Raw genomic sequence first — 8,797 nt, 5'->3', positions numbered from 1 at the left:
CCAAAAAGTGCCCTCCAAAAGTGTGCACCTTTGGAGTGCACAAAAGTGCCCTCCAAAAGTGCGCACCTTTGGAGCGCAGAAAAGTGCCCTCCAAAAAGTGCCCTCCAAAAGTGCGCACCTTTGGAGCGCAGAAAAGTGCCCTCCAAAAAGTGCCCTCCAAAAGTGCGCACCTTTGGAGCGCAGAAAAGTGCCCTCCAAAAAGTGCCCTCCAAAAGTGCGCACCTTTGGAGCGCAGAAAAGTGCCCTCCAAAAAGTGCCCTCCAAAAGTGCGCACCTTTGGAGCGCACAAAAGTGCCCTCCAAAAAGTGCCCTCCAAAAGTGCGCACCTTTGGAGCGCACAAAAGTGCCCTCCAAAAGTGCGCACCTTTGGAGCGCACAAAAGTGCCCTCCAAAAGTGCGCACTTTTGGTGCGCACCAAGGCGCTGGTTCGGTCGTTGCAGGCGAGTTCGGAAGTTGGGGTCGATGTCCTGAGCGGAGGTGCAAACTACACAGGTGTCGGAATCGGACAAATAGCTTATATAGGGGAGGTGTATGCTTCGATGGGTCGACTCCCCAGGTTGAGCGCACCGCGCCAACCTCAAAGACCCTACGGTATGGATGAAGTCGGAAGTTGGGTCCGATGACCGATTCGATTAGTAGGTATGCTCATGAGGTCGGAATTTGGGTCCGATGACCTGCCATGTGCAGGAAGGCGAATGTTGGCACTGTGCGTTGCAAGGTGCACACCAAGGTGCTGGTGCGGTCTTTTTAGTCGAGTTCGGAAGTTGGGGTCGATGTCCTGATCGGAGGTGCAAGCTACACAGGTGTGGGAATCGGACAAATAGCTTATATAGGGGAGGTGTATGCTTCGTTGGGTCGACTCCCCGGGTTGAGCGCACCGCGCCAACCTCAAAGACCCTACGGTATGGATGAAGTCGGAAGTTGGGTCCGATGACCGATTCGATATGTAGGCATACTCGCGAGGTCGGAATTTGGGTCCGATGACCTGCCATGTGCAGGAAGGCGAATGTTGGCACTGTGCGTTGCAAGGTGCGCACCAAGGCGCTGGTTCGGTCGTTGCAGGCGAGTTCGGAAGTTGGGGTCGATGTCCTGATCGGAGGTGCAAACTACACAGGTGTGGGAATCGGACAAATAGCTTATATAGGGGAGGTGTATGCTTCGTTGGGTCGACTCCCCGGGTTGAGCGCACCGCGCCAACCTCAAAGACCCTACGGTATGGATGAAGTCGGAAGTTGTGTCCGATGACCGATTCGATATGTAGGCATACTCGCGAGGTCGGAATTTGGGTCCGATGACCTGCCATGTGCAGGAAGGCGAATGTTGGGACTGTGCGTCGCAAGGTGCGCACCAAGGCGCTGGTGCCGTCGTTGCAGTCGAGTTCGGAAGTTGGGGTCGATGTCCTGGTCAGAGGTGCAAACTACACAGGTGTGGGAATCGGACAAATAGCTTATATAGGGGAGGTGTATGCTTCGATGGGTCGACTCCCCGGGTTGAGCGCACCGCGCCAACCTCAAAGACCCTACAGTATGGATGAAGTCGGAAGTTGGGTCCGATGACCGATTCGATACGTAGGCATATTGGCGAGGTCTGAATTTGTGTCCGATGACCTGCCATGCGCAGGAAGGCGGAATTTGGGTCCGATGACCGAGTTGATGGCGTGCCATGCGCAGAAAGGCGGAATTTGGGTCCGATGACCGAGTTGATGTTGATGGCCCGCCATGCACAGGAAGGCGGAATTTGGGTCCGATGACCGATTTGAAGGCGTGCCATGCGCAGAAAGGCGGAGTTTGGGTCCGATGACCGAGTTGATATTGATGGCCCGCCATGCGCAGGAAGGCGGAATTTGGGTCCGATGACCTGACATACGCATGGAGTCCGACTCGGGGGCCGATGTTCGATTCGATGACTTGCATTGTGGGTAAAGTCGGAAGTTGTGGTCTTTGACCCGATTCGATGACCAGACTTCGGCTGCTTGAGAATCGGACAAATAACTTATATAGGGGAGGTAGTGTTCTCGAGCATCCTCCCCCCGTGCCCGTTTATGTCGATTGATGCTGGTGCTCGACTGGTTGGAGCGCTCGGATGCAAAAATCTTGCACCAGGATTTATCGATTGTGATGGACACGGCAAGTCTCCTGATTGCTATGCAGGAGCTCATCGTGAATCTCTATGCGGCCTTGGTATGGACTCGACCTGCGGAATGGTTCGGCAATGGTAGTCGCTCCAACACGTCCTTGCAATGGCCACAGAGGTGATTCGACTAGAGCTCCAGTCTAGCTTTTGGGTTGCTTGGCGGACTGGTATAGCCGCGATCGAGTTCCGGCCATGAACGTTTTAGATAGCTCTTGGGCTTTCTGGGACGGAAGTCGGAAGTTTGGGCTGTTGTCCGATTTGATGACCATTCTTCGGATGTGTGAGAATCGGACAAATAACTTATATAGGGGACTGTGTTGTCTCACGCAGCCCCCTCCGTGCCCCTCTATCTCGACCGATGTTGGTGCTTGAAAGGGTTGGGATCGCTCGGATTTATAAACGTGCACCACCATTTGTCGAGTGTGAGGGACGCGGCAGGTCTCCTAAATGCTATACGGGCGCTCTCTGAGAATCTCTATCCGGCCTCGACACAGACTAGTCTTGCTGAATGGTTTGGCACTGGTAGTCGATCCAACACGTCGTTGTTGTGGCCGCCTAGGCGATTCGATTCGAGCCCCCGTCTAGCTTTTGGGTTGCTTGGCGGATTTTGCCCTATCCGCAAGTGAGCTCGGTCCCTAAACGTTCGAGAAACCCGATTGCTATGCGCCGACTCTCTTTCTTGCGAGCCTCCATCTAGCTTTTGGGTCTCTACGGAACGGAAGTCGGAATCTGGGACCGTTGTTTGATTCGACGAGGCAGACTACGGTTGTGCGAGAATCGGACAAATAACTTATATAGGGGAGGTGTTGACTGGAGCATTCTCCCCCGTGCCCCTCTAACTCGACCAATGCTGGCGCTCGAACGGTGGTAGCGCTCGGATTTTCGTTGAGCGCCAGCATTGGTCGATTTAGAGGGGCATGCGAGATTCCCGAATGCTATGCGAGGGCTCTAACGGAAATGTCTATTGGTTTCGGTATGGATGCAATTGCGAGTGGTTCGGCAAAGGTAGTCGTTCCGATGCGTCCATGTCGTGGCCAAATCGATAATTCGATTTGAGCCCTCGTATAGCATTTGGGTCTCTCGATGTGATTCCGCATTCCAGTCCCTTTGGGCACTGCTTGAGCCGCATCCCAGGGGGTTCCCTTCCCAATAATCTGCCTCGCAACCCGATTGCTATGCGGTGAGGCTCCTCGGCCGCCTCGGAACTATCTGTGTATCAGACGCATCGCGGGATAAGGGGTTGGCAACGGTAGTCGCCCCAAGCGCGTCCGATGCTTGGACCATTCCGAGGCGGCCCTGAAGCCTCTTCCGTCTAGCCGTTGGGTCCTTCTCGCCGCATCCCTTGCCTCGCACCCCGATTGCTATGCGGTGAGGCTCCTCGGCCGCCTTGGAACTATCTGTGTATCAGACGCATCGCGGGATAAGGGGTTGTCACTGGTAGTCGCCCCAAGCGCGTCCGATGCTTGGACCATTCCGAGGCGGCCCTGAAGCCTCTTCCGTCTAGCCGTTGGGTCCTTCTCGCCGCATCCCTCGACTCGCACCCCGATTGCTATGCGGTGAGGCTCCTCGGCCGCCTTGGAACTATCTGTGTATCGGACGCGTCGCGGGATAAGGGGTTGTCACTGGTAGTCGCCCCAAGCGCGTCCGATGCTTGGACCATTCCGAGGCGGCCCTGAAGCCTCTTCCGTCTAGCCGTTGGGTCCTTCTCGCCGCATCCCTCGCCTCGCACCCCGATTGCTATGCGGTGAGGCTCCTCGGCCGCCTTGGAACTATCTGTGTATCGGACGCGTCGCGGGATAAGGGGTTGTCACTGGTAGTCGCCCCAAGCGCGTGCGATGCATGGACCATTCCCAGGCGGCCCTGAAGCCTCTTCCGTCTAGCCGTTGGGTCCTTCTCGCCGCATCCCTCGCCTCGCACCCCGATTGCTATGCGGTGAGGCTCCTCGGCCGCCTTGGAACTATCTGTGTATCGGACGCGTCGCGGGATAAGGGGTTGTCACTGGTAGTCGCCCCAAGCGCGTCCGATGCTTGGACCATTCCGAGGCGGCCCTGAAGCCTCTTCCGTCTAGCCGTTGGGTCCTTCTCGCCGCATCCCTCGCCTCGCACCCCGATTGCTATGCGGTGAGGCTCCTCGGCCGCCTTGGAACTATCTGTGTATCGGACGCGTCGCGGGATAAGGGGTTGTCACTGGTAGTCGCCCCAAGCGCGTCCGATGCTTGGACCATTCCGAGGCGGCCCTGAAGCCTCTTCCGTCTAGCCGTTGGGTCCTTCTCGCCGCATCCCTCGCCTCGCACCCCGATTGCTATGCGGTGAGGCTCCTCGGCCGCCTTGGAACTATCTGTGTATCGGACGCGTCGCGGGATAAGGGGTTGTCACTGGTAGTCGCCCCAAGCGCGTCCGATGCTTGGACCATTCCGAGGCGGCCCTGAAGCCTCTTCCGTCTAGCCGTTGGGTCCTTCTCGCCGCATCCCTCGCCTCGCACCCCGATTGCTATGCGGTGAGGCTCCTCGGCCGCCTTGGAACTATCTGTGTATCGGACGCATCGCGGGATAAGGGGTTGTCACTGGTAGTCGCCCCAAGCGCGTCCGATGCTTGGACCATTCCGAGGCGGCCCTGAAGCCTCTTCCGTCTAGCCGTTGGGTCCTTCTCGCCGCATCCCTCGCCTCGCACCCCGATTGCTATGCGGTGAGGCTCCTCGGCCGCCTTGGAACTATCTGTGTATCGGACGCGTCGCGGGATAAGGGGTTGTCACTGGTAGTCGCCCCAAGCGCGTCCGATGCTTGGACCATTCCGAGGCGGCCCTGAAGCCTCTTCCGTCTAGCCGTTGGGTCCTTCTCGCCGCATCCCTCGCCTCGCACCCCGATTGCTATGCGGTGAGGCTCCTCGGCCGCCTTGGAACTATCTGTGTATCGGACGCGTCGCGGGATAAGGGGTTGTCACTGGTAGTCGCCCCAAGCGCGTCCGATGCTTGGACCATTCCGAGGCGGACCTGAAGCCTCTTCCGTCTAGCCGTTGGGTCCTTCTCGCCGCATCCCTCGCCTCGCACCCCGATTGCTATGCGGTGAGGCTCCTCGGCCGCCTTGGAACTATCTGTGTATCGGACGCGTCGCGGGATAAGGGGTTGTCACTGGTAGTCGCCCCAAGCGCGTCCGATGCTTGGACCATTCCGAGGCGGCCCTGAAGCCTCTTCCGTCTAGCCGTTGGGTCCTTCTTGCCGCATCCCTCGCCTCGCACCCCGATTGCTATGCGGTGAGGCTCCTCGGCCGCCTTGGAACTATCTGTGTATCGGACGCGTCGCGGGATAAGGGGTTGTCACTGGTAGTCGCCCCAAGCGCGTCCGATGCTTGGACCATTCCGAGGCGGCCCTGAAGCCTCTTCCGTCTAGCCGTTGGGTCCTTCTCGCCGCATCCCTCGCCTCGCACCCCGATTGCTATGCGGTGAGGCTCCTCGGCCGCCTTGGAACTATCTGTGTATCGGACGCATCGCGGGATAAGGGGTTGTCACTGGTAGTCGCCCCAAGCGCGTCCGATGCTTGGACCATTCCGAGGCGGCCCTGAAGCCTCTTCCGTCTAGCCGTTGGGTCCTTCTCGCCGCATCCCTCGCCTCGCACCCCGATTGCTATGCGGTGAGGCTCCTCGGCCGCCTTGGAACTATCTGTGTATCGGACGCGTCGCGGGATAAGGGGTTGTCACTGGTAGTCGCCCCAAGCGCGTCCGATGCTTGGACCATTCCGAGGCGGACCTGAAGCCTCTTCCGTCTAGCCGTTGGGTCCTTCTCGCCGCATCCCTCGCCTCGCACCCCGATTGCTATGCGGTGAGGCTCCTCGGCCGCCTTGGAACTATCTGTGTATCGGACGCGTCGCGGGATAAGGGGTTGTCACTGGTAGTCGCCCCAAGCGCGTCCGATGCTTGGACCATTCCGAGGCGGCCCTGAAGCCTCTTCCGTCTAGCCGTTGGGTCCTTCTCGCCGCATCCCTCGCCTCGCACCCCGATTGCTATGCGGTGAGGCTCCTCGGCCGCCTTGGAACTATCTGTGTATCGGACGCGTCGCGGGATAAGGGGTTGTCACTGGTAGTCGCCCCAAGCGCGTCCGATGCTTGGACCATTCCGAGGCGGACCTGAAGCCTCTTCCCTCTAGCCGTTGGGGCTTTCTCGCCGCATCCCTCGCCTCGCACCCCGATTGCTATTCGGTGAGGCTCCTCGGCCGCCTTGGAACTATCTGTGTATCGGACGCATCGCGGGATAAGGGGTTGGCAGTGGTAGTCGCCCCAAGCGCGTCCGATGCTTGGACCATTCCGAGGCGGCCCTGCAGCCTCTTCCGTCTAGCCGTTGGGGCCATCTCGCTGCATCCCCCACCTCGCACCACGATTGCTATGCGGTGAGGCTCCTTGGCCGCCTCGGAACTATCTGTGTATCGGACGCATCGCGGGATAAGGGGTTGTCACTGGTAGTCGCCCCAAGCGCGTCCGATGCTTGGACTATTCCGAGGCGGCCCTGCAGCCTCTTCCGTCTAGCCGTTGGGGCCATCTCGCCGCATCCCCCAGCTCCTCGGCCGCCTCGGAACTATCTGTGTATCGGACGCATCGCGGGATAAGGGGTTGGCAGTGGTAGTCGCCCCAAGCGCGTTCGATGCTTGGACTATTCCGAGGCGGCCCCGCAGCCTCTTCCGTCTACCCTTTGGGGCCATCTCGCCGCATCCCTCGCCTCGCACCCCGATTGCTATGCGGTGAGGCTCCTCGGCCGCCTGGGAACTATCTTCGTATCGGATGCATCGCGGGATAAGGGGTTGTCACTGGTAGTCGCCCCAAGCGCGTCCGATGCTTGGACTATTCCGAGGCGGCCCTGTGGCCTCTTCCGTCTAGCCGTTGGGGCCATCTCGCCGCATCCCTCACCTCGCACCCCCATTGCTATGCGGTGAGGCTCCTCGGCCGCCTTGGAACTGTCTTCGTATCGGAAGCATCGCGGGATAAGGGGTTGTCACTGGTAGTCGCCCCAAGCGCGTCCGATGCTTGGACTATTCCGAGGCGGCCCTGCAGCCTCTTCCGTCTAGCCGTTGGGGCCATCTCGCCGCATCCCCCACCTCGCACCCGGATTGCTATGCGGTGAGGCTCCTCGGCCGCCTTGGAACTATCTTCGTATCGGACGCATCGCGGGATAAGGGGTTGTCACTGGTAGTCGCCCCAAGCGCGTCCGATGCTTGGACTATTCCGACGCGGCCCTGTGGCCTCTTCCGTCTAGCCGTTGGGGCCATCTCGCCGCATCCCCCACCTCGCACCCCGATTGCTATGCGGTGAGGCTCCTCGGCCGCCTTGGAACCATCTTCGTATCGGACGCATCGCGGGATGAGGGGTTGTCACTGGTAGTCGCCCCAAGCGCGTCCGATGCTTGGACCATTCCGAGGCGGCCCTGAAGCCTCTTCCGTCTAGCCGTTGGGGCCTTCCCGCCCCATCCCTCGCCTCGCACCCCCGATTGCTATGCGGTGAGGCTCCTCGGCCGCCTTGGAACCATCTGTGTATCGGACGCATCGCGGGATAAGGGGTTGGCACTGGTAGTCGCCCCAAGCGCGTCCGATGCTTGGAGCATTCCGAGGTGGCCCTGAAGCCTCTTCCGTCTAGCCGTTGGGGCCTTCCCGCCCCATCCCTCGCCTCGCACCCCGATTGATATGCGGTGAGGCTCCTCGGCCGCCTTGGAACTATCTGTGTATCGGACGCATCGCGGGATAAGGGGTTGGCACTGGTAGTCGTCCCAATCGCGTCCGATGCTTGGACCATTCCGAGGCGGCCCTGCAGCCTCTTCCGTTTAGCCGTCGGGGCCTTCCCGCCGCATCCCTCGCCTCGCATCCCGATTCCTATGCGGTGAGTCTTCTCGGCCGCCGCGGAACTATACCTGTTATTGCTACTGCATCCTTCGGCTGGTAACCTCCTCTGCCGCCTTGGAACGTTCTCTTTGTCGGACGCGTCGCGGGATAAGGGGTTGGCACTGGTAGTCGCCCCAAGCGCGCCCGATGCATAGACCGCTCCGAGTTGACCTTGCTTTCAGCCTCTCACATGCATAGACCTCTCTGAGTCGACCCTGCAGCCTCTCACGTTTAGCCTTTGGAATCTCGCCTCACAACATGATTGCTATCCTTGATGCATCCCTTGCCTCGAGCCCTGATTGCTTTCTTGGCTGCATCCCTCCTCTCCTCACAGCCCGGTTGTCATCACTGCTTCATCCGTCGCTTCATGCATTCTGGCTGCTGGGCCCTTCCCACCGCACACCTCGATTGCTATCTCTTCTGCATCACACACCCCGATTGCTATCTCTGCTACATCCCTCGGCTCTCACTTCTGCATCCTTCGCCTCCCACCTCGATTGCTATCAATGCTGCATCCGTAACCTCACACCCCGATTGCTATGCGGGGAGGCTCCTTGGCCGCCTTGGAAATTTCTGTGTGTCGGACGCACCGCGGGATAAGGGGTTGGCACTGGTAGTCGCCCCAAGTGCGCCCGATTCTTAGACCGCTTCGAGGTGACCTCGTAGCCTCTTTCGTCCAGGCTTCCTGCCTTCAACGCCCTTTTTACACCTCGATTGCTATGCGCGGGCTCGTTGGCGTCTATCACCTCTCTGCGAAGAGTGGCACGATGATTGTTGGGGTAAATCGTAGCAGTCCGATCTCTGGCCTT

This window comes from Cryptomeria japonica, unplaced genomic scaffold, assembly GCF_030272615.1.
Source record: "Cryptomeria japonica unplaced genomic scaffold, Sugi_1.0 HiC_scaffold_543, whole genome shotgun sequence".
In the NCBI taxonomy this organism is placed as follows: Eukaryota; Viridiplantae; Streptophyta; class Pinopsida; order Cupressales; family Cupressaceae; genus Cryptomeria; species Cryptomeria japonica.
Note: the sequence above shows the minus strand (reverse complement) of the source record.